Below are 27,341 nucleotides of genomic sequence, written 5' to 3' on the forward strand. Positions count from 1 at the left end.
CTAGTTTCAATATAGCACAAGATTCTCTCCAGTATAATTTCTTACTTCAGTGTGACAACAGCTGTGCAGAGGTTGCTGAAAAGCACTTACTGCAAAGGCTAGGATTAAAAAGACTCTTTCTTTCTTTTGCTTTTATGTTTCTGGGGGCATTGAAACAGAATATGAGATTAACAATATGTAAGAGAGAGTGAAGCAGAATAATGGGAAACTTGCCTAATGAAGGAAACATTCCTGTTCCTCCATATCTGAAGTCAAGTTAGAATGTTTGGGATGTTTGGTTTAGGGGAAAAAAGTAAATAAATGGGAATTTATCTTTTTATCTCCAGGTGTCTCAGGACTATGGAAGTACCACGTCATAGCCATTTCTTTCTTTAGCCTTGTATTTTCTATCCCAGCTTTTCACCATCTATTTCTCTTCAGGTGTATTCAGTTTTTATCCAATCCAGGCAGCAGGGCCAGTACTCATACTGATTGTACAGTTTGGGAATGTTAAACATCTGAAAGGCTGAGAAAGAAACTCTCAGCCTTTTTTCTAGCAAAGCCAGTGCTCTGATCCTGAAGGAGCAATCCTCTGAAAATTCTGCTCTTTTTCTGCCACAGCTGTATATGGCAAGAGGGTCAAATAAGTTAAATGTTATGCTAGCCATAGTAGAAAGCCCAATTGTGAGCTGACAAAAACAAAATTGCTGTGAACATGCAATGACTAAACAAACCAATTTATGGCTTAATAATGTGCTAACCTGATTCACACACATATAAAAGACAGTGATTGGTCCCTAGAGCATGGTGAGTCTAGGTTCAAAGAGCCAAGATCTGAGCCTAAGATTTAAGATCTAAGCAGATGTGTGTTTCTCCAAAGGATAAGTATACCAAGTCCCATGTTAGCTTAGTTTAATATATTGTGCAACCTAGTGCTTATGTCTTAATCAGCCCTCAAATACACATGAGCCATGTGTGCAATACACAAATTGTTTTAAGTGGTTTCCTTGGGATTTATTGTATTACATAATTCCAACCAGCAGTTTCACAGTGGGAATTTTAATTAGTATAGCAGAGGGCAGCAATTTGACCAAAAGCTGGGGATTGATATTTTTAACAGTAACAGTATAACAGAGTTGGAAGGGACCTTGGAGGTCTTCTAGTCCAACCCCCTGCTCAGGCAGGAAGCCCTATATCATTTCAGACAAATGGTTGTCCAACATCTTATGAACAAGAATGAAATAACATTATAAATTAGACAACCCATGTTTGTATACGTTACCTGGAATAGGCACATGTGATTAAATGCTGCAGGTACAAAAGACAGGTGGTGACTCTTACATTGATGATGATGATGATGTTTCTAAAGCAACATAATTTTATATCTGCATTTACCAGTTGGACTTATACATTCTGATAAGTCATAATGTGGTTTGATTTCATCTTGACATAATGTGAACCTGACCAGTGTATTCCCTGAAATTTTCTCTCACATAGCTGTATAAACTGACAATTTATTATTAGACTACCTGTTGCTTTGAGTTAAGGAACTCAAAGCTGAGCTTCTTCAAGATTTGCCCCTTGGATTTTAAGCAGTTGTGTGTTTCTCCAAAGGATAATTAAACATGGTAGGGTAATAGAAGACTGTTTGTGTATCAAGGTTGAACTGTGGAGTTGTGGTGCTTTCTGAGGTTGTTTGATTGTATTGTAGAGATTTTATTACCCAACTAGGTAGCATAATATTATCTACTTAGGTAATAAAACATTTGCAAACAAACGAACAACCTCAGAAAGCACCCACAACTCCATGGTGGTGATAGCTAGATTAAAATGCTGGGAAATGTGACCATCCCTTTGGCTTGAAAAGTTTACTTTCTGCTCCTTCCTTTATAATGCATTATCAGATAGGAAGACTGGTTTCACTATCAACCCTTGCTTCTTTGAAGCAAGCAACCAGATACATTTATCAGAATAACAGAGTTGGAAGGGACATTGGAAGTCTTCTAGTCCAATCCCTTGCTCAAGCAGGAAACCCTAACCATTTCAGATAAATGGTTGTCCAATCTCTTATTAAAAACTTCCAGTGTTGGAGCATTCACAACTTCTGAAGGCAAGTCGTTCCACTGATTAATTGTTCTAACCGTCAGTTAATTTCTCCTTAGTTATAGGTTGTTTCTCTCTTTGATTAGTTTCCATTGTTTCTTGTCCTGCCTTCAGGTGCTTGACTCCCTCTTCTTTGTGACAGCCCCTGAGGTATTGGAACGCTGCCATCATGTCACCCCTAGTCTTTTTCATTAAACTAGACATAGCTAATTCCCAAATATCAGAATGGAGGCTTCTAAATCGGCCAGAGCGTATGGAGAAAAGAATGATTGTTATTTGCAAAGGAATGCATCAAAACTTATGTAAAAGAAAAAAAAAATATTTCAAACAATTGCCATTAATTGCCATTTATTTGGTTTTTGTCCGTAAAGTATTTGTGATATAAAGGTGCTAAGCCGCATGGAATTAATATTTGGGGCGGGAAAGTTAAGTTTCGCCTATACGGGGAAAATCGGGGATGAGGGTTCAGATTCTGAAAAGAGTCGGCTGTTCTCATTATCTGCCGATCGTCTTCCTGTTTCTTTTTCCTGTCTGTGGATTTCCCTCTTGTCTTATCTTCCCGTTCGGTAATTTCCGTTCACACTCGTCTTTTCCCGTACTCTTTTTCGTTCCCTCCCGACCACTTTTCGACTATTTCCGCTGTCGGCTTTCGGAAATGACCGAAGACGCTTTGAAGGAACCGGCGGCGGGCGAGGGAAAGTAGGGAAAGCAAGAGGGGAGCAGAGACTTTGTGGGTTGGATTGCTAACTCGGGATCGAACCATCTGCGGCTATCTTGGAGGTGAAAAATGTAGGAAATGTATTGACGAAGGCGATCGAAGAGGAAAACAAGCAGCCTCGTTCTCCCCTTCGAAAAAGCGATCGCTTCTTTATCGTGGGAGCCATTGACTTAATATTGCGGCGGCGTCAGGAGGGAGAGCTAAGCTCAAAAGGCAAGTGGGGCGGGTGAGAGGTGTCATACTATAACTGATGAAGGGGTTGTGTGCGTGTGTAAATATGCTACGTTTTGGAGACTGTCTGAAGAAAGGTTTTAGAGGAGAAGAAAGTGTTCCTCCCCCCCTTTCTTGCAAAATGGTACAGTCGAAAAGCAATGTTGCTCCCGTTTTAGGCAGCTCAGGGGTGCTACCTGGAGTGGTGCTGCAGGGACCCCCCCCCCCCAAATTGAGGACTGATGGAGGCATGGTTAGGACTCCGACGTTGTGAATCCAAGGGCCCTAATTGTGAAGAATCTGCCGAAGGAGAAAGAATTGGCTGTGTTCTTGACAAGTCTGGAGCCAGCATTGCAATTCAAAGAGCTCTCTTGGTCGTTTAATTTAATGAAGGAATTGATATTCCTTACCTGAAATGCTCTCAGGGCATCTCACAGCTCAGAATATATGCATAATATATATATATGTGTCTATGTGTGTATAAGCGGTGTTATGCAAAACACAACAAAGGAATAACAAATAGTAAACTGAAGAAGTTAAAGGTGTGGGATAAAGAAAGAATCAAAATCAGAATACAGCTGGAAGGGACCTTGGAGGCCTTCTAGTCCAGCCCCCTGCTCATGCAGGAGATCCTATACAATTTCAGACAAGTGACTGTCCAATTTTAAAAACCTCCAGTGATGAAGCACTCACAATTTATACCCACACCTTTTATTGTACTTCTACATATTTTTTTCATCCTTGCAACAATTCTTGCTTTGATTATATCTATTTTACCAATTCATACATTTCATTTTGTTGTTTTTTTTTAATTTCTCATCTTTTTTTCAGGAATTCATTGAGAACCTTGACTTTCTTGCTCTTTTTCTTTCTGTCCACTCATTCACTTCCTTTGCTATATTTGTTTTGCACTCTTCATTCATGTGTATATTTGCTTTTTGTTCCTCATTCACTTGCTCTACATGACTTCGAACCACCTCAACTTATTATTATTATTTGTACTGGTCCTTTTTTTGTTCAGCTATACATGCTTAAGTACCCAGCTTCAGACAGTTTTCTATTTTGCTTGACATATCTCTCATTTTCGTGTAACAAAACTTTACATTATTTTATTATTATCTAGTTCAAGTCTATTGCCTATATTGCATACTTTCTCCAAATCAGCAAATATGTATTTTCTTTCTCACATTTGTGCCTTATAATTTTTCCAAGCATTTCTTTTCATTCTTTTTGCTAAATAACACTATACGCTACTATGATAATTCACATTTTTTTCATTCTGTTCCAAGCAGTGTTGACATTTTTTTCTTATGCCCAGTTTGCACTTAATCTATTGAAAGATTAATCTGTTTCCTAGTGCTTCTACATGCCGAACTCATACTTTCACTTCAGTTTCTTTCACTTTCATTTTTAATGTCCATTTTTCTAATAATTTGGTTTGACAGCACCAAATCATGTTCTGTTCACATTCAGAACCCCTCATCACCTTTATATTCATTGTAATTATCTCTGTCCTTTATTGTAAACAGTCACATCAATCTGCTTTTAGATTTATCTTTTATTGCTTCACCAGATAACATATAAACAAACTTAGGCATTAAATCATGTATTTGAAACAGGTATTTTTCTAAGCAGATTTTTACTAGTCAACATTCTTGTTTATTGTGGGTCTGTGAATGGCCCAATTGCTTTTTCTGTTCTCTATCATTTTGTTTCTATGTATCCATTCATGTCACACAACACCATGTTTTCATGGATCTCATTCATTCAGAATGTTGCATTACATTACTCCAGACTTCCTTTTTAGTTCTTTTATTATCACCCTCAATAGCTCTGAAGACAAAGACAATAACGTCAGATTAAAAAAACATTCATAACTAAAACATTCACAGTAAAAAAAAAAATATGCCTTCTAGTTCTTTTTGCATTCAAAAAAGCTTTACCAAATGTAAATTATATATTGATACAATTTAAAAATGCTGAATCTGTCTTGTAAAAAGTCTTGTGCACATTTCAAGACTAATTAATTTATTGTGATTTGAGATTTTGTAGACTAGAGATGGATTGGCAGGTGACTGAGGACTACTGTGCATGCATGCCTTTAACGATGTTGATTATATTCTGAAAGTACTACTACTTTGCTATTTTAACATTGCTGTAACATTTGTTTTTATCTTTTCCCCCTACCAACTGAAGCTGAAATTAATTGTGTAGGTGTTAGACCAGGACTGGGAAAGGCCAGATTCAGGGCTGTCCTCACTGGGTGAATTTCTTAATATTAGTCACTCTCTCTCAGTCCAGCCTACTCATAAAATTATGAGAATAACATGAAGGAAGATCTTTATTTAAACCTCTTGAAGTGCATAGAAAGACAAATTATAAGTAAGTAAATAAATACACACTGAAGGGACTTTGAATTATAGTTGGCAGCACTGTATGTAGACATACTTGAAATAAAGAAAACATCAAATGCCGTTTTCTTTCCAAAGTCTAAATCAAAGAGCTTTTTTTTTTTTGTAACGAAGAATAGAAGCAGCAAGTAAATCTTCTTGGATAAAGTGATCATCAGACAATGCCTTTGCCCATTTCATCTGTCCATCTATTTTCTGTGAGGTTAATACAGAAAATGCCTTGGATCATGTATTCTTGGCAAACATATATTTATAGATGAAGAATTCTTAACAACTGTATTTGTTGGGAGAGGGAACATGGTTTTCTTAATCTAGGTTGTATGGTTAGGGTTAGGGCTAAGTTTGTTTTAATAATGTTTTGTTGAATAAGCCCTAGAAGAGGGCTTCAGGTAATATACCAGAGAAGAGACAAGGGCAAGATATACTTTCATGAAGAGCTCAGATACTGGCAGGCCATGGATAATCAGCCTGTCCTGGCAGAAGAAGCTAAGATAGTTAGTGATAATGGTAGCAATGCTGGAAATGGCAGTGACAGAACCAAAAGGGTTAGGAAGACTAACCACAGTATTGCCAACACCAGCGATAGCCATCCAGAATTCTGCCAGGTAAATGGCAACTTCTGAGGAAAAGCATATGGGCAGCTAGAAGAAACTTTGTGCTAGTGAAGGATAAATTGCCAGAATAAGGCTCTAGGATCAGAATTTTTACAGACTGACTTGTTTGCGGTGATTTTTAGGATGATGCAGACTTGAATCTTCATTGGGTTCTCACATTGTGATAAACCAGGGTTTGTTTGAAATGCTCTGAGGGTAAACCATGACTTTCTGAGTTCATATGACATGCTAAGTGAAAATCAGATAAATCACATTATAACTTACTATTAGATGTTGTGAGTATGTCATGGGCTGTGCTGGCGTTGAAAAGATATTTCATGAAATATGAAAACATTTTGTATTACTTTGTATTATATTAATTTTTAAAATACTGGTATGTAATTCTGTAGACTTTAGCTGAACATTTTAAAATTATACTGAAGACACTTGTTACAGAATAATATTCATTAAAGTCAGTAAGATTTTTTTCTGAAAAAAAAGGTGCACAGCTTTTAAATTGTTAAATTGACTGGCCTAGAGTTTAATCAGATGAATCTAGTCTCTACTTTATGTTATGTTATTATGCTCCTTTGAGTCTGAAGCTTTGCCTTGTATTTTTCTTAGGACTTATCAAATACTTTATTATCATAGACTTTCACTGCTGGATTAAATCAATATTAAATGAACAGATTCAGCAATTGTGGTGACAGCCAAAGGCCCCAGAGTGGGGAATGCTGCGTTCAGCAAGAAGCCTTGTGTAGGCATAACGATTAATATATCTTGTATTTACTGTAATTTTGTGTGTATATGTGTGCACACGCATGTTTGTGCACATACATTTTGACGCCTCTTCAGTTTCATCTTCAAGCACACTCTGAAAGACTCTGCATTCTGTGAAGTCTTGCTGAGTTCTTTTGTTTTGATCTACTTCATTTCTAGCAGTTTCTGTTATCTTCCTTAGAATTCAGCTCTGTACAGCCAAATTGACTTAGCAGTGAAAATATGGTGCCAAAGTCCATGCAATATTGAATATTTTCCTGTGCGCTGCTCCCACTATCCATGCATGGGTTAATCCTTCAGTGCTTGGCAAACAACTGAGTGAAAACAAAAGACCTTTCCTCCCCTTTCCGGCTCCCAAGCCACGCCTCTGTTCCCATGATTCCCCAGTCTTCACTCAGTTGCTGGCAAACACTGTAGTGATTTTGGGAGCTCCACAGTTTCCAGGAAGGTATTGTACCGCTGTGGGGATAGTTCTCCCTCTTTGTTTTTCCTTTCCTAGTTTCTTTAATCTTCCCTTTCCTTAGGGCGTCTAGGCTTTTGATTTAATTTTGAATAGATTGGTTTTTCGCGGCTCCTTTTCTCTATCTATTTTTACTGCTGCACGTGCATCAGAAGAAGGGGGGGGAGCGGAGCTAAGCTGCCCACGCCGCCCGATCGGCTGGATCACCTTTAAAGAAGCTCCTTTCCCGCTTTGGTGCCGCCGCTCTCGCTCGCGCTCCCCAGCTGACCGGCAGGCTCGTTGCACGCCCCTCGCTCACCGCGCGCCGCGCTCAAAGCGGCTTCGCGCTAATCAGCTGGGCGTCGGGGCCGGAGCCTTGGACCACGTGGCGCGGACCGCAGCGCTTCCTGGGGAGCCGCGCTGCGCCGAAAGGACAGCGGCAGAAGCGCGAAGAGGAGGAGGGCCCCAATTCAAGCAGCCTGCCCCTACACTACGGAAAAGGCTTGCAAAGGGGAAACGCGCGGCGTTTGGCGGACCCTCGGGCCGCCATTGTGAGTCCGACGCTGAAGACTGGCACAGCGGGTGATCGCACCACGTGCCAGCGCCATTTTGACGGGCCCTCGGGCCGCCATTTTGGCAAGTGCCTCAGGCCTACGCCTCCCTCATTTCCAGGGAGCCAGCTACAAATCCCCCCTCCTCTTTCACTCCTCGCCTGAAGGGAGTTCTTCCCCATCGGGGGACAAGCCTCAGCGCACCTCCACGCCGGCCCAATCGTCGCTAAAGCGGCAATGTCTCGCTCCCCCCCGTCTTCGGATATGGAGCTCGAGCTCACCCCCCCACGCAAAACCTCAAAAGGGGGGAAAAAGAAATCCAAGAGGAGACACGCGAGCTCGACCAGCAGGGCCGCATCAGAAGGCTCCCTACCCATCCGGGACAGGGACGCCTTAAGGAGGCACAATGCACTCGAGCGGCAGTGGGAGAGAGCGCACAAAGCGACTGCAGGAGCCACAGCCAGAGAGTCCGGGCCTTTGGGACCAGCACAGCCCCCCCCAGGGGAAATAGAGCTGGGACTTTCTTCAGTGGCTGACTTTGCAATCACGCCAAGAACCCCAGATGTGACGAGACCGGGACACGCAACCCCCCGTCTCGACACAGGCCCAGGGACCGGATCAGAGGCCGCATTGACTCCTTCCCCAGCCCAGCTGTTTCGGGCCAGGGAGGCAACCCTCACCCTGTCAAGGGCAGACCAACAGACCCAGGGGGGGGCAGGAGGAACAGCCCCAATGGATTTCCAGGCCATGTTCTCGGCCTTCTCGTCGTTCCTCACAGCAAGCATGCAGCAGGCTTCCCAGGCACAGGTACAAGCCGCACCGGCCCAGGCACGACAGCACCACTCGCAACTCCGTCCTCACCCAGATCAAGGGCAGGACTCGTCGTCTGAAGAATCAGACCAAGCGGAGGAGGGGCCTGAGGAGATGGAGCTATCGGAGGACGAGGGCCTGGCACCGGACACCCCGGCATTTACTGGCCTCTTTCGCCCGGCGCTATTCAAATCCCTACTCCACAAGGCGCGGCTTACAACCAACCTCGGAGTTCCAGGGGACGTCGCAACTACTACCCCGCAAACAGCAGGTCCTCATGACGCGCTTTTCCAATCGTCAAAACCACAAAAGGACTTCATCCCGTGCCCTCAGCTCTTTACGGAGGTCATTCAGAACCCTTGGGCGCAACCAGCCTCCCTGGCAACGCCCAGCAGCCTGGAAAGGAAACTCTACTGCTCAGCCCCGGAATTGGAGGACCTTCTGGCGCTGCCCTCAGTAGACCAACCAGTGGCAACGCTATCCTCTAGCTCCTTGGTCTCCACCGACCCGCTAGACACTCTCAAAGCAGAGGAGAAGAGAATGGAGGGGGCTTTCCGCAAGGCTCATCAGGCAGCAGGCTGGGCAATCAGATCCGCGACCGCCTCTTCCTTCTTCAACAGAGCGTCCCTCATTTGGCTCCGGCACCTCCAGGACAGACTCCCGCCGGAGGACACTAGGCTGCATCAAGATCTTAACAAAATAATAGCTGCCACCGAATACACAGCCGACAGCTCTCTGAACTCTGCTAAGTTCGCTTCTAGGGCTCTAGCCTCAACCATTACCGCTAGGAGGCTGTTCTGGCTTAAGCCATGGAAAGCTGACTTTAAAGCAAAGTGGAAGCTGACCACTTCCCCATACAAAGCGCCAGAGCTGTTCGGAGCGGCGCTAGAACCCCTTCTGGTCGAGGGGAAAGACAAGAGGAAGATCCTCCCCTCGACATACCGGCGCCAGGAGCGCAGATACACACCTTACCCGCTCCAGCAGCCCTTTCGCGCCAGCGCCGGACCCAGGGGGTCCTTCTCTCATCGCTCCCAATACCAGGGAGGAGACAGATTTCACGACAGGCAGCAGTTCCGAGACCGAGGACGACAACAGCAGCCTAAGCGCAACTTCCGTGGAGCCGGCCCTAAGCCCGCCAGAAGGGGAAAATGACTCCGGGCCCACGGGACCCATAGGGGGAAGGCTCATCCTCTTTCATCCACAATGGGCCAGATCGACGTCGGACTCCTGGGTAAGGCGTACGATCTCTTCAGGATTATCCATCGAATTTGCCGGTCTGCCGCCCCACCGGTTCGTCCGTTGCCCAACCCCTCGATCCTCGGAGCTTCAGGACCTAATGTCACAAGAGATTGCCCACCTCCTAGAGGTCGAAGCCATAGAACCGGTCCCGCACAATCAGCGGGGCTCAGGTTTCTACTCAACCCTCTTCCTGGTGCCCAAGAACTCCGGGGGTTGGAGGGCCATACTCAATCTAAAGCGCCTGAACCTGTCCGTTCAATACCGCAGGTTCAAAATGCACTCCCTCAGGTCCATCTTAGCGGGGGTGAGACAGGGCGACTTCCTTCAGTCGGTCGACCTCAAGGAGGCTTACCTCCATGTGCCCATTCACCCGCATCACCGGCGGTACCTGAGGTTCGAGTATGTGGGCCGGCATTACCAATATCGTGCGATGCCATTCGGACTCTCGTTGGCCCCGCGCACCTTTACCAAGCTGGTAGCGGTGGTGGCAGCCAGGCTCCGAGCCGTCCCGATCCGGGTTCTCTGTTACCTGGACGACATTCTTGTCCTGTCGTCCACGCCCGACCAGGCCTCCAGAGATATGAAGATGGTGATGAAGATCTTCCAGGATCACGGTTTCACCATAAACTTTGCAAAGAGTCAACTTCAGCCCACCACCAGACTTCTCCACCTAGGGGCGGTGATAGATTCGTCCAGCGGCCAGGTGTTCCTGTCACCGGAAAGAGTCCAGAGCATCCGAACTCTGATCCTGCAGACCCTGTCGGGGAGGAGAGCTGCACTGTGCCACCTCTCAAGCCTCCTGGGCAAGATGGTATCCTGCTTCGGCATCGTACCGTGGGCACGCAGACATTCGAGACCCCTGCAGTGGTTCCTCCTTCCCTTCCAGCGAACGGGAAGGGCCAACTCCAAGAGGGAAGTTCGTCTCACCCCCCAGGTCCGCCGTTCTCTCAGGTGGTGGACATCCCCATCACTCCTCAAGGGGTCCAGCTTCCTAGAGCCGGACCGCCTGATTCTTACCACCGATGCCAGCCTTCGGGGGTGGGGAGCACATCTCCACAACTTAGTCACGCAGGGTCAGTGGTCGCCTCAGGAACGGCTATGCAGCATCAATCTCCTAGAGCTGCGGGCGATCAAGCTGGCTCTGCGCAGCTTCCAGCCATCGGTGCAGGGGCATCACATCCTAATCCTGACCGACAACATCTCGGCCAAAGCGCACGTCAATAGGGAGGGGGGCACAAGGTCTCGTACCCTGATGCGGGAGGCCGCAGAGCTGTTCAGCTGGGCAGAGAGACACCTACTCTCGATCAGAGCAGATCACATTTCGGGCGCAACCAATGTGAGGGCGGACTGGCTCAGCCGCGAAACAATAGATCAAGCGGAATGGCAGCTCCACCCTCAGCTGTTCCAAGAACTCGCCTCGCGCTTCGGAAACCCGGCAGTAGATCTCTTCGCGACCCCAGCCAACGCCCAACTTCCCCGCTTCATTTCTCGCTACCCGACACCACAGGCGGAGGACCACAATGCACTACGCTGCAGGTGGCCCAGGGGTCTCCTGTACGCATTTCCACCAGTCCCGCTACTCCCACGCCTCATCCGAAAGCTACTGGCAGAAAAAGCAGACCTACTCCTGGTAGCCCCGAACTGGCCCCGGAGACCATGGTTCGCCGACCTGGTGGCACTGTCCGTGGAACAACCATGGGTGATCCCACCACAACAGCTCGTCCTGTGCCAGGGAGCAGTCACGCATCCAGAGCCTCAGTGGCTGCAATTAGCCGTCTGGCATTTGAACGGGTCATCCTGAAGAAGGATAACCTGCCAGACGAGGTAGTTGCCACTATCCAGGCGGCCAGGCGCCCGTCTACGACACGCATCTACGAGTCATCATGGCAGGCGTTCTGTCGCTGGAGTGCCAACCAGCACATTGACCCCACGTCAGCTACTACTCGGGACATTCTGCGGTTCCTACAAGCTGGTCTAGAAAGAGGCCTGGCCCCTGCAACCCTACGTAGACAGACTGCGGCGTTGTCAACAGTCATCACATGCCCGCCGTACCAATCCCTCGCGCACCATCCGCGCATCAAGGAGTTTCTGCATGGGGCCACCAACCTGCGACCCCCCACAGTGCACCGTTTCCCTTCATGGGATTTGCCGCTAGTGTTGCGGGCGCTGACCGAGGCCCCCTTTGAGCCCCTAGACTCAAGCTCGCTGAAGTACCTATCCTTTAAGGTGACCTTCCTTCTGGCGATCACCTCGGCGAGAAGGGTCTCAGAACTAGCAGCTCTTTCAGTCCGCAAGGACTTATGTATCTTCCACGACTCAACCGTGACGCTACGTCTGGATCCCGCCTTTATCCCAAAGGTCAACTCGTGGTTCCACCGGGCCCAGGAGCTCATCCTGCCAGATTTCTGCCCTTCTCCTCGTGATCCCAGAGAAGAGAGGTGGCACACTCTAGACGTCCGACGCGCCGTCCGCATTTACATTCAACGGACCGCTCCCTTCCGTCGTTCAGAGGGTCTCCTGGTCTCATTCAACCCGAAGTCCATGGGTCAGAAGATATCAACAGCCACGGTCAGCAGATGGATCAAGGCCTGCATCGCTTTGGCATATGACCTGTCCTCCAAACCGGGTCCCGGCAAGATCCTACCGCACTCGACGCGCAGCGCGGCCACCACGGCGGCTTGGGCCACACAAGCCTCGGTCGTGGACATCTGCAGAGCTGCGACGTGGTCGTCCCTCACACCGTTCATCCGACACTACAAGATCGATGTGTTCAACTCGGCTGAGGCATCGTTTGGCCGCAGAGTACTGCAGAAGGTGTTGACGGAGGACTCTGGAGGCAGTCAGCTTCCCACCCAGGGAGTTTAAGCTTGGGTATATCCCATGCATGGATAGTGGGAGCAGCGCACAGGAAAATGGACGTTGTCTTACCTGAACGTCCCTTTTCTGGGCGCTGCGTACACTATCCATATCCCACCCGTTAGGGCTGACTGCCCCTGCTTATGACTGAGACTAGCTCCTTTTTTCCATTACGTTAATTCGAGTTAATAAAGTTGAGTTTTTAAGTTACTCATAGTGTGGTTTCTTGTCTGCTGCGCCTTCGTTCAGACTGGGGAATCATGGGAACAGAGGCGTGGCTTGGGAGCCGGAAAGGGGAGGAAAGGTCTTTTGTTTTCACTCAGTTGTTTGCCAAGCACTGAAGGATTAACCCATGCATGGATAGTGTACGCAGCGCCCAGAAAAGGGACGTTCAGGTAAGACAACGTCCATTTCATTACAAAACAAATGTCAGACACCTTTTTTGAAAGGAGAACAAATACAGTGGGAAGAATACTGTGTTGCTTAGATATAGGCATATATCAGAGATAGGGAGCAGATAGAGAAAAAAACTGAATAAATGCAGAATGATAATGAAGTGTTAATTTGAGAACTTTCATCTTTGGATGGTTCTACTTAGCCTACATTTACAATTTCTGATTTTCTTAGATTATGAATCTATCAGAAATAACATTAACTGAAAGTTATTAGTCAGAAATAAGTACTTTTCTCTTATGCAGTATTCTAATTGGAAACTCTTTAAGCACAATTACTTCTGTTTTATACATCTTCAATTTTGTATTAAAATGCTGCGCAGAATTTGTCTCTTGTCTTCTTATCTTCTTTCTGATCAGGATATCCCTTGGAACAGTTTTAATTTTGGAAATCTTGTATTTATTTTATAAACTTTGTCAATTTCTGCCTCAGTACCTCTTCATCCCATTAAAAAAAATAGATAATGTTTGATAACCTTATCTCTAACATCTTTACCAAAATCCTTTGGAATTGCTCTGAATCTCAACCAAAATTGTTTCTCAATTCTAGGAATTAAGAAAAAAAATTAAAATTATGCAAGTTACATTGTCATTTTTTTTAAAAAAAACTTGATGGACAATTTTGAGCTTGGTATGTGGAGCAATTCAAGATAATACATTTATTTTTCTAAAATACACATATCTTTTCCCACAATATACGTGTTTTGATTTTGAAGAATTTGACTAATAAGGTGCATAAAGTAGAGATATTACCAAAGACCTTGTCAAATCCAGTAAGTTTGGTTTATAAATGAAAACCCAGTTCCTTCAGCTAGAAGTTAAATGAAATGCTATTACAGAGAGAAGTAATAGTGGGGGACTGTAAAAAGAAAAGAGTTTTTTGAAAATACTCTTAAGGGTGTAAGATGTAAGATGAATCCCAAACCATTTTGGGATTCAAGCAAAGCTTTCATAAGAGGCTACTTTATACAACATAATAGTGAACTCCAAAAAGAAGAGGCAAGGGAAAACATAAGCTGTTTTGGATGAGATAAAAAGAAAAAAAGAAATTAAAGTTGTTTCCAGGTATTTCTCAACAAATTAAGCTTCTAAAGCAACAATTATCTATGTTAATAGTAATCAATGGAAATAAAAATGAATTATGCAAAACAAAAAAACCCTTTGAAATAAACCAGAGAAGTGGTTGGTATACAAATTATGAAAAGAAAAAATGATATTAAAATTACAAGAGGATGTGAAGGTGTGTATAAAAGGCATAGTGTAGGTTGGGGAGCGTGTGACACAGGTAATGAAGGGTGTGCAAAAAATGCAGCCAGGACACATGCAGATATGTTCAAGAAGCTGGCATGGCACAAGCACATAGGGGCTGTTGTTGGTTTGGATTAAAGAATTAGGTGCTGCTAAGAAATAGGAGCCTTTTAGAGTTAGAAAAACAGGAGCCAAGGTTTGAGTGGCATGGATATTTGTGGTATGTGAAAACTAAGGTTAATATAGATTTCACAAATAACTATGTTAGACATGTCATATTGAGAATATGGACTACAGGTAATCCTCACTTAATGATGTGTCAGTTAGCGACGGTTTGAAGTTACAGTGGACCTGCCCAAAAAGGTACTTAATGGCCTGGCTCCTGAGTTCCAAAGGTGTCATCTCCCTGTGACTTTTTGTTGGAAAGTAGTGTGGTGTTCATTTAACAACTGCAGCATTTGTTTAACAATCACTACAAAAAACTCATAAAATCAGGTTGGTCTCATGGTGCCTCAACTTACAATTGAAATTCCAGGCTCCATTATAGCTGTAAATTGAGGACTACCTATAGATATAAACCCAGGTTGAGCCTGAAAACACCTTTGTGGCTTTCAGCACAAGAAGCATTCTATAGACAAGAAATAATCTGCAAACTCAAATGGTTAATGAATTGTGAGGTGTTAGAATTCTGTTAAAGGGAATAGAGATGGTTTTTATGTTTTCTTTTATCAAGATTTTATTTGCAACATCAGCACAGAGATTTTCACCCACATATTGCTGTTTCATGTTCTACTTTGTCCTTTCTTTGGATTCCATGAATACATCTTTGCCAACTCTTCAGATTAGGAGACACAACTGATTGTTATTAGCTATGAAATGATGCCTTTGGTTTGTATGCAAACTCACCATGAACTAAAAACCCAAGTTCTGGCACTTGACCATGAAAGCTGGAAGAGGAAGAGGCAAAGCAATATGGCCTGGAGTGGTGGGATGCCTTTCCAAATTATAATTATCATATAGTAATATGTGACTGTAGTCACACTGTGTCAACCTTGTTTCTTGATGATGTTTTTTGGGGGGTTTGTTCTCTAGACAGAGTCCCCTGGTGCTCCTATCCTTGTTAGGCTTCAGGAAATCATTAAAAACAGAAATGTTAAGAGAGTCTTTGATTGATAGATGCTATTAGTTGACATGAATGTTGCTATTGATTGTTTTATAATTTTATCTGTGTTTCAGTTTTTAAAGACATTTTTGCTTACTGCTATGTAATCATACTTACACCATGGATGTTTTCTTGTTCTGCTGAGAATCTCTGTTGTGGGAAGCTAAATAAACGAATACACATGCACATGCACATACACATACACACACACACATATATACACATATACAAATACATGCTGGTGGAGACAGTGCTGATGGAGCACATTTAACAGTCTCATCTGTATTTGTATAGATAATGAATGACTTAGAAGTTTTGGTTGCGGTCTAGCTGGATAAACTTATTTCAAAAGAAAAAAAGAGGAGGAGAGCTGATTTTCAACTGCACATCTTTGTTTTCAGAAATAATTGCTAATAAAAATCTCCCAAAGAGAGCAGCTACTATAGTAGCCTGGCTAATTGATATTGAATTGTGAAGCTCAATGAATCCTGAAAATTTTTATAGGAACTGAATAGTTCCTATAAAGGAGGCAATATATGAAACAATTGTATAATTCTGAGGAGACATTTGTCTGGCCTTTTTCAAGATAGTTGTGAAGTTTTCCCATTATTTCAATGTTCATGGAGGTGTAGCAGGTCTTTAAATATCCTTCCAAAATATTTCCTCAGGGGCACTTGCAGTATAATAGTTTCTTGAAGCAAAAGCAACAGTTTCAATCCACCTACCAGACACAAAGACTATATGATAATAAGTGTATTGGTTTTAAAGTGCCAGACTTTAAATAACCTGACCATTTGTTTGGAGAAAGGATGTGGGTGGATAATATTGCCTTGATTACTCAATTAATAATGCAAACTGTAAAGTGTTCCAATATGAATAATACGGTTCTTTTTAGCATTGTACTTCTTGCTAAATAGCTATCAGTATGTGTTGATAGCTACACAGATGTTTATACTTATATTGGCAATTATATTTTTCTTCTTTCTGGCTTTAACTGTCATTCCGATTGGTATGCACTATCACATCAAGAAAATAATTATAATCAAGCATTCAGAATTGATTATGGTAGGTAATTGGTGCCCTCCTAAGCATAAAGTGTATAAATAAATGGAAACATGTAGGTTTAATTCCTACCTTTTCCTCCTTTTTATGAGTCCCATTGAGTACCGTGGGAAGAAACTGCAAAGCGGTGTATTGTTAACATAGTTTTGGAAGGGTATTTCGTACTTGCTTATATGCAGTCTGTATTTTAAAAGTTTTAATTTGCAGTAGGTTTCATTCTTTAATATCAGCTTCATAATGTTGGAAGAAATATCCTTCTGGATTCAGTTCCAGGTGGGGAAAAAGACACTGGATTCATGGAAGTTGCTTGGAAAGAAGGTTTATTGGTGGACAGGATCACATGCCTTGGAGATCTTGGGCGAAGAAAGGGAAGAGATGCTGAGAGTCCCTGGGTTTTATACCTTCTCAGGAAGTTCTGGGGCACAGGAGGAGAATCCTGATTGGTTGCTGTCAGAGGTCAAAGCTAGCTTTTAGGTTGTTTGTGTGTTAAGTTTGGTTGAATCTTGCTGGATGATACAATGAAGGGCAATGAAATGGCTCTGCCTGAAGGAGGTAGATCTTTCTTATATAGAATAGACTGGCCCAGGCCTTAATGGCCCATTAACAAAGGGGGGGGGGAGTTTTTGCCTCCCTTTTAGGGGAAATATTCTCCCTTTTAATAGTTCCTAAAATATTTCATTTTCTAGGAGAGGGGTGGGTTTTAACTTCCTATAGTAACCTCTGCTACACAGTTATTTGACAAGGAAATAGTATTGCTTGTCTGTATGATTTCATAAAAGCAGGTTTATGGTTATTTCACTGGAGACAGTTACATTGTTACAATATTTTATAAGCAGTCCCATCCTCTAGGGATGCATTGTGGCATTTATCTGTTAAATGTTCCTTAAATTCCAAAAATGATGTGTAGCAATGATTGGCTGTTGTGCTTAAGGTATAGTACAGGCTAAAGTAGATAACATGAGAGGAACAAAGGACAAACAGGACTGTATCATGACACAGCATGACAGCTCTTCATTCATTCATTCATTCATTCATTCATTCATTCATTCATTCATTTTTCAATTATATCCTGTCTTTTTACCCAGAGGAATTGGGTAAGAATTTATATTAATAATAACAACTATAGCCATCTGGAGATGGCTATAGTTGTTATTATTAATATAAATTCTTACCCAATTAAATTGGAGGTAGATATTTGGTGAAAAACTGGAAAGGTGGAATTTGGTAAATGTAATATGTAATTGTAGAACACCATGAAGACTAGTTGCATGAACATAAACTCTAGAACTATGCAAGGTAAAGATTGCTAAATGCACGATGATTTAGAGATTCAGTTCACAATCTCGGGTGGTCTTTTGCAAAGCTTCTATTTTGCATGTCACTGTGAAGAGAGGTATTATTTCAGCAAGATGCATCACTCTTACAGTTCATTTAAAGAAAACAACAGCTGTGTTTTCTTTTAAAATTCCAATTTAGGCAATAATTCTGAACTCTTAAGAAGGATCCTGAAATTATAATAAAAGTGCTATGGGAACATCTTTAGTATGATTCAGTAACCTAAAAGAGATCTGCACTTGTTAGGCAATTTTAAAAAAAATATTACAAACTTTAAATAGGCATAGTTTGGAAAAGTTTTGAAAATAAAACATAATTTGAGTTTGCCTGGTCTTGAAAATAATATGGTACAAAAGAGTATTTAAAATTGGGGGGGGGCTGAACTTTGCCTCCAAATTAGGAAAAGTCATATGAAGTGCATATTGTGAGGATGAGGTATTTGGTAGGTTGAAAACACCTGTTTAACTTGCTTTAACTTCCTTTAACTTGCTTTTTAACCTTACCTGGAATTACGGTGTCCCAAAGATGCTTTTTCAGGAGGCAACTGGGCTTTTCTTGTTTTTCTTTTGAAGACATTTCACTTCTGGCCTTGTACTCCCACAGGTCTTCCCTCTGCTTGGAAAGCCGATGCTCATAGTCCTCAGTGAGGTGCTTCTGCTGAGCCGCCTTCTCGGTCAGATCCAATTTGAACTGAGCCAGCTGTTTTGCCAATTCTTTCTCATGGTGGCTGCTTAGCTCCAACCACTGCTTCCTGTTGGGGCCCTAAGGAGCCTGGGCAGGGAGGCAAGGAGTGCTTGGCAGAGGAGGAGTGAGTAGAGGCTGGCAAAGTGCCCCTCAACGCGAGTGACATCGAGTTGGCCATTTATTTATTTATTTATTTATTTATTTATTTATTTATTTATTTATTTATTTATTAAATTTTTATACCGCCCCCTCTCCCGAAGGACTCGGGGCGGTGAACAGCCAAGATTAAAGAACATATAATATAAACATTAAAATACATTTAAAAGAAAAATTAAATCCAAAATGGCTCCCCAATTTAAAACGCCTTACCCATAACCCTATAATTAAAACAAATTTAAAATTTCCACATTTAAAAGGGGGAAGATTTAGGCCAGGCCGGCTTGATGAAATAGAAGAGTCTTAAGCGTGTGGTGGAAGGTGCGCAGATCCGGGATCCTCCGTATCTCCGGGGGGAGCTCGTTCCAGATCGTAGGTACCCCCACAGAGAAGGCTCTCCCCCAGTCACATGACCATCTAGCCACACCCATCCAGTCATTAGGCAGATCATATTAGTGGTTCGCGGGATTTAAAATTATGAATTTAGTGGTCCCTGAGGTCCGAAAGGTTGGTGACCCTTGACCTGGGTGACTCAGAATCGTTACAGAATCAGAAATCATCGTCTCTTTAAGATAGTTTGCAAATCAGAAATTTTGAGAACCTTGTTGGACTCTTCTAACAAAATAGGTTGTGCCCACCATGAAACACTTATTTACCAGAAGCCAGGTTGCAGAACAGGTCTTCAGAATCTCCTTAAACCTGAACACATTTCCTAAAATGCTAGGTTTTTGGGGGGTTATTTCCTAAAGTTCTTAAGCCATTTCTGAAAAGACCATGTTCATTATTTTAAAAACTCAGAACATGTCAGGTACGATGCCCATGGGTACCATGTAGGAAATCTCCTCTAGAAACAGAATCTGGAAAACGTAAGAAGGGTGAGTAAATTCTCTTCTTTTGGTTATTAGTAAGGTTGTGGTTTAAGAAAAAAGTATGATTGGGGGAAATTATCTCTGCTTTTCATAGAGGATATAATAATGGTGGGCTACAAGTTATGAATGTGGTCTGTGGCTTAATAACTTTCAAAATCAGATGAGTTTGATTACAGAACTATAACAGCTAACATAAATGAAAGTTTTTGCCTTAATGTCAAATTTGGATTTCTTTTTCAAATTTTGGAATGATTTTGACTAAAATAAACAATACTTTTCTTGTTAATGCATCCATAAACTTTAATAATTTTCTTATTAATGCATCAGTACGGCAAAAGGAATGGCAGGGTGAAAGAAAAGGGGAAAAAAAGAAGCAGTCATTAAATCTATGTTGAATGTATACCTCTAGTAGCGTAAACTTTCTCTCTTGGCATGGCCCAAAAACTTTTATAAGAAGGGATCTTATGACAGATTATCAGACAGTGATTAAAAAGAGAGAGAGAGAGAGAGATAGGTCTGATTTGAGAAACAGAATTTGCAGTTCCTGACACAATCAGCTCTGAGATTGTTGAGGCACACTGGGGGCCCCTATTAAATAAAAGATAAGGGCCTTCCGGATATCCTCTTCCTAAACTGAATGAAGTTTTAACGATCATGGCTCTCCCTTTTAGTTGGGCCAGGAAAGCATATGGAGGGCAATGCTCTTTCCCATTAATAACTTGGCTGTTGCATTCTTAATAGATTGTTTAGCTGCCAACTGGAAGAGTATTTCTGCTTCTCTTCCTAGAAGAGGAACAGTAAAAATTTCCGAATGCAATTGATGCTCCTTAGATTGTACCAGGCTGTTCCAAAGCATGCCAAGGGATCACATTTTTCCAGTCCTATGGGTTGCTGTGGCTTTGATTGTTGACTTACATTAAATTTCAGTCTCTTAAAATTGTCTAGGGACCCCAAACATATATACAATACCTGGGTGGGGCAGCATTTCTAGGAGGGTTACATAAAAAAGAACTGTAATTTTGTGTTGCAAAGGCTTAAAGAAAGCCTTTAAGGTTTCTGTACTCCACTGCCTGAATTCTTTTCCATTACTAGAAGTCTGGCTCCAGGTCCTTCTGATTGTCAAGTTAGTGAGTTGGCTTCTTAGGGGCTTTCTCAATTGTGGCCCCTTGTATTTGGAATATTTCCTCTTTCCATGAAGGTTGCCTCTATTAAATCTTAAATTTAAATTTCTCAGCCAGAGAATTTTTATAAGTAGTTTTCAAATTGTTTTTATAGCTCTACTACATGTTATTGATTTAAAGATTACTGCTGCAGTTTGATACTAAGTTTTATTGTCTGTGTTTTAAAATTGCATGCTTGAGGGATTTGCATTTACAGGAGGATGTTTAACAAAATCGATTTAAATATATTAAGCCAGTTAGGGATAGATACTTTAAGAAACCAGCGCTTCTGTCTAATTTATATATATATATATATATATATATATATATATATATATATATATGTGTGTGTGTGTGTGTGTGTGTGTGTGTGTGTGTGTGTGTTTCTTCTAGCCAGGTTTTCCCTACGTAGCCAAGGTTTTTTTTGTAGCTCCAGCTACAAAAAAAAAAAAACCTGGCTAGAAGAAAAACACACATAGACCCTACGAAGAAGTAAGAATATATATATATATATATATATATATATATATATATATATATATATATATATATATATATATATATATATATATATTGTAATAATATGATGTGACAAATACCTGCTTCCATCGGATTTGTTGCAGAAAGCTGCGGTAGTGGTATTAATGTACATCCAGCAAAGAGTTCGTTTCTTCATATCCACTCTTTGCTGTAGCTTGCTTATTTGTATCTTTCAGTGAAACCTGGTCATAGCACTCTAATTTCAAGTTTCTGTTATTTTTTTTTTATGAATCTTGAAGCTTTTCCTTTTTAATGGACAGTAATGTTCTCATTTTAAAAGACACCCCTATAAATGTATATTTACATTTTCCTTTCGTTGTTTCCAAGTAGAAGAAATACTAAACAACATTGTAACACAAGGAAGTGGCCCTCTAATAATTCCCTCCTTTTTCTCATGGTACAAGTGTACTTATATTGTGTGTGGGTGGCGGCTGCTGGCCATTATCATTTTTACAAGAAGGATGGCAGAGAGGTGTACATGGAAATAATAGGCAGTGCTGGGCTAAGTGAGGAGGCAGATATAATTTCATAGTTATCTTCAAGGTTGGTGTTGGGACTGTTTTTGTTAAATCTACACATAATTCTTCTCCCCCCCCAAATAATTGTAACTCAGAGCATTAAAATAAACATTTGTGGATTGAATAGATGAATAAATACTTCAGCATATTCAATGGTGCTCTATTGTAATATTGTAAAGGAAAAGAACATGGAGAGTTCTACAATATTGTGGATTTCACACAGTAATCAATAATCAGATTTCACACAGTAATAATATTAGCCTTGTAATGAATTGCCATTGGGCCCTAAACCTCTTGATGCTAGCAGTACTTGAAGCAAAGATCAAGTAGCCTATTTTTAGACATATTTATTTGTCACATTGAGATGATGTATACTGTGTGGCTTCCATAGATAGTGGACTAAGCAATCATGTTTACTATTACATTTAATAATGATAATGCTGAAGAAACACTGGACTACCTGGTTAGCTGCTGCAAGAAGATCTCATAGACTGACTACAAACAACAGCATGACAAAGTAGCAACAATGCTGCATTGGAAGATCTGTAAGAAATAACATTTGCCTGTAAGCGAGAACTGATGGGACCATAAAATAGAGAAAGTCATAGAAAATGAAGAAGCTAAAGTACTCTGGGACTTTAGTTTTCAAACTGACAGGCATCTGCCAGATGAAACTCTAGACTTAACAGTCATCAACAAGAAAGACAAAAAAAGTTGGGATAGTGGACATGACAGCACTTGGAGACAGTAGAAGAGAAGAGAAAGAACTGGAGAAGATAATATAATGCAAAGAGAAGACCTGCATATAGAAATAGAATGACTGTGGCAAAAAAAGGCAAAAGTAATACTGCTAATAATAGGTGCCTTGGTTGCAGTCTCAAAACAACTGGATTACCACTTGAATACCATTGGCATTGACAAAATCAACATCAGTCAATTGCAAAAGGTAACTTTACTTGGAACAGCTTACATCCTGCGATGATACCTTTAACACCAACAAATATCCACATCTACTTATCCCAGGTCCTTAGGAAGGATAAAAATGCCAAATCTAGTCTGAACATCTGGCTGACTGTATAGCAAACCATAATAACAACAACAATGTAAAATCAACATGGGATAGCTTTTATATTTCAGCCACTTTAATTTGTGTCTGCTTAAAATTAGTGGTTTAAAGCAAGAGCTAAAACTTCCTTGAACAACAACATGAAGGCTTTGTTGTGGTGCACGGAAGGTGATGTGGTGTGGCTTGTTGGCAGTAGATTCAAAAGGGTTCATCTAAAACTTTCGCAGCATGAAGTGTTAGCATAATGAAAACTGCATTTGTGTTTTTCTCTTTCCTGCTGCGAATTCGATATTGTTTCTGGAGAATCTGAGCCATTAGCTACAGGCTGCTGCTCCAAAGTAGAAAACTGCAGGTCCACTCTAAGAACTTTGTTTTATTTTGCCTGATCAAAATGATGACCATTTTTCTGAGGTGTATTTTTATTTCTGGACAAAGGTTCTTCAACGTAAAATCGCTCACATTTTAGCAACATCTGTTTCCCCTTTGATCTCTTTTTGCAGTGTATGAGAGTGTGAATGCATTGTTCCTTTTCTTTCCCAAATTCACACTGAGCAGTGATCCATGGATTTTTTTACCCACTGAACTTTACCTCTTTCCTGGGGAGCCTTCTGCTCTAGGTAGGAGAGTTTTAATCATTTTTGCAAGTTGTTTGCTTTATACATTTTTTTAAGCCAGCCATTGGCATGTTTGGGATGATTTCTCACACTTAGAAAGAAGCAAAAATTGTATCTGTGCTCAACAGAACGTGCATAGATTTGTTTTCATAACAAAGAGGTTTTTGTGCTGACTTAGACAGGAGAAAGCACGGCTGCTTTCCAGTCTTTATTTTTTGTTGGATATATTTATGTCTTCAACCTGTAAGGAATTGCAATTCGTAATTCTTTCATTGTCTAAATAATCCCATATTTTAGAAAGAAATCAGGAAACCTTTCTGTTCTGTTTTGGGGAAAACAGGCATGTGACCTCCCTGATAACAGCATGCACTGAGAGTTTTGTTTGGAGTTTCTAAAACCAGCTGAAAAGGAGTGGGAATATGGCAGTGATTAATTACTACTTGTACCAATCTATCTAAGTTAACTGCTTCTCTCTGTGTAACATTACCTAGCTAGCTTAAACTTGTGACTGTTTAGATGTACAATTTTTCTTACACTCCCCTCCCCATTTGGAGATGAGTAAAGGGCTCATAAGGGACGCGGTGGCTCAGTGGCTAAGACGTTGAGCTTGTCAATCGAAAGGTCAGCAGTTCAGTGGTTCGAATCCCTGGTGCCGTGTAATGGGGTGAGCTCCCGTTATTTGTCCCAGCTTCTGCCAACCTAGCATTCGAAAGCACGTAAAAAATGCAAGTAGAAAAATAGGGATCACTTTTGGTGGGAAGGTAACAGTGTTCCGTGCACCTTCGGCATTTAGTCATGCCGGCCACATGACCACGGAGACGTTTTCGGACAGCACTGGCTCTTCGGCTTTGAAATGGAGATGAGCACCGCCCCCTAGAGTCGGGAATGACTAGCACATATGTGCGAGGGAAACGTTTACCTAAAGGGCTCAGAGAACCTATTCTTGCTTCATTCTCCCTGCAAGACCATCTGCTCTAAGAAAAGATACCCCCCCACCCCCCAATTGGTCTCTGTCATAGCCTTCCACAGAGCCTACCCAGGAACACTACAGAAATCTTACCTTATGCTCTCCTGGAATCAACATGCCTTCAGCAATTCAAACTTTCTTAAACCTAGATTGTTATCTGTTCTTCTCCACTAGCTTTCTATGGCTTTCTTGACTGGAGGTTCTCATAACAGGATGGCCAACTGTACTTAAGCTGTCAAACTTGCAACTTATATTTACATTCCACCTCATAGAATTCCTGAGTGGTTGTTGCATTTCTTATTAAACATTCCACAGGTGCTAAGAATATAAGCAGAAATAAAAGTGAGTCTTTGATACACATTGCTTTAGTAGAGAGGAAATAATGCCATTCGTAATTATGTGAGCAAAGGTATTCAAATAATTTTTTGCCAAGAAATAAATTTAATTAGGAAATCCAATTTTCTTCATCAGTTGCGTCAAAAATTCAATTTGCAATAATATTAAGGCTTTTGCTGCATCTAGTGATACCAGGATAATTTATTTCTTATCTTTACATAATGGTAATAAATGCACTAAATCTTTAATATTATCAGAGGCTTGATGCCCTTTCATAAAACTAGATTGTGTAGGAAATATTATTGAAGATAATACTTTTTGAATTTTTGTGCCATAGTAGCTGTTACATAAGCTCCACTGTTGATGTATTTCTGGTGAACAAAATTAGTGTTTTACTCGTGGTTCCTAGAGGCTGCATAGTTGTGTTTTAATCTTTGTCCACCAGTCTGAGATGAGTGAGCATATACGTAGTATAAATAAATTGGCATAGACGTTTAATATTAACTATAGTTTTCACAGTTTAGAGGTCTTCTGCCTCTTTTAAAAATAACTGTTGTATAGGCCTCAAAGTATGAAACTGGCAAATACTTTCAGCAAAATATAAGCCAAGCTCCTAAAATTTTTATAGTATTTTATAGGAATCACATCTGGACCTGGAGCTTCTTCAATTTTCATTGCATCAATAGTTTCAAACATTTTCTATAAAGTTGATGGGATGGCTAATTATGTGGCCACTTTTATTGATATATTTAGTTTTTCATGTAGCTGTCTAAATTATTCAGGATTACATATTTTTTTTATGAATAAACACCCTCCCTATCATGTCATGAAAAGATCTGGAGTGTTGATGGAACCTGGAACTGCAGCTCTTAAAAAATTCTCACATTATCCCATGGATCCCTTTGGAAATTGCTTGCTTGATTCTGTGGAGCCCATCCAAATAGGAGATTGGTGACACCCTCCACTGCTGTTGGGATATTACTCTGAAAGACCTCTTGGGCACATTGAATTGTATGAACCTCCTGAGAGATACTGTGTTTTTCCAGTACTATATATCCTAACTCTTTTTTTTTTCAGGCGAATACCCACATTTAATTTTACAAATCATAATATTTTCTTTATTTTGGGGTGCTTCACTCATTGCAACTACTGAGGTGGTAGATTAATTCTGGCCATTTTTATTTATTAAAATAAATAAAATTATTTATTAAGCAAATTTGTATGGTCTCCCCCCCTCAGAAAAATTGACTCTGGGCGGCCATACAACAATGTTATAAAACAGCACATACATAAAGCAATCATTATAAAAATATAAGAATCAGTATTAAAAGATAAATTTGATTAAAAGTAAAACATATAAGCTCTAGGCCAGAATTCCACAACCTTTCTGGCTTTGCGGACTGGCAGGGGTGGGAGAAGAAGGGATGATTCTGCACAAGCTGCGGGCAACTGCACGCATGTGCAGCTCCATTTGCAAATGGACTGTGTGTGCCCGCACTTTCCCACTGCTTTTGCAAGTGAGAATGTGTGAATGCATGTCCTCACCAGCCACTTTTGCGGCCCAGTTCCGAAGAGCTCAAGGACAGGTAATGGGCCACAGTCTGGGGGTTGGGGACCTCTGCTTTAGGAAAAGAAAAAAGAAAATATTCACCTCAGCAGTGGAGCCATTTAGAAATGTCTCAAGTTCCCTGGAGCCCTCAGGAATGGTGACACAAAAGTTTTGAGGGACTTTCAGAATGTCAAGAGGGACTGAGCTAATATAATTTTGAAGGGAAGAATGTTTTATAAGGTGGGTGCCACAGCAGACAAGGCCTGCATCCTGGAACCCACGTTCATCCCTAACAGATGGTACCCGCAGCATCCTTTCTCTGCTAGATCTAATGGGTGGGCTGGTGCAACTGGAAAGTGGTAGTCTCTCATATAATCTCTTCCCATGTCATGAAGAGCTTTAAAGGTTAAAATCAGCATCTTGAATTGAACTCAGAAGCAAGTGGAAAATGCAGGTTTTAGAGCAATGATGTTCTAAGTGCTGTCTAGGAGCACACGTAACTATTTTCTCATAGTTCTGTTTCTCCCCAGATCCTTCTGTACTGAGTTCTTACTCCCCCCTCTTTACTAGCAGAATCTGCTCCTTTTAAAACATTTATTTAGAGTTCCTGCATTACTCAGTCCAGTATTTTCTTATACCTACTTTCCGGCGCCATTTCCTAGCAATAACTGGCCATAGCTATTGAGCTGGGTGTGCATTTGGAGCAGACAAATGACATCAATTTTATTGTATTTCCTTGCTGTCCTAGTTACTTGTGGTCTTCACTTTTTATCTTAGCATGTCAGTAGGAAGTTGCTTGATCTTGTCTGTTTAAGAATGACTGTTTCTCTTTATTTTCCTTTTTCCTTTTTGAAAGTAAAAATATTTGTTTTTTTACTATTACTCTGACTTTATTCCATTAGATTTGGCTACAATTCTTTTAAGAGATTTTTGG

The 27,341-nt window shown here is 41.5% G+C and overlaps 1 long non-coding RNA gene across 1 annotated transcript in view; it reads left to right on the plus strand.

The window, feature by feature from the left end:
* The first annotated feature begins 2,907 nt into the window (after positions 1-2,907).
* The window catches only part of LOC139319379 (uncharacterized), an 81,563-nt gene continuing 57,129 nt past the window's right edge, over positions 2,908-27,341 (plus strand). Inside the window, exon 1 of the long non-coding RNA XR_011600620.1 lies at positions 2,908-3,013. This is a non-coding gene — a long non-coding RNA (uncharacterized lncRNA). The remainder of the gene's footprint in view (positions 3,014-27,341) is intronic.

The sequence above is a fragment of the Pituophis catenifer genome, unplaced genomic scaffold (assembly GCF_029215685.1).
Source record: "Pituophis catenifer annectens isolate HBS135680 unplaced genomic scaffold, rPitCat1.0.hap2 SCAF_1, whole genome shotgun sequence".
Taxonomy (NCBI): Eukaryota; Metazoa; Chordata; class Lepidosauria; order Squamata; family Colubridae; genus Pituophis; species Pituophis catenifer.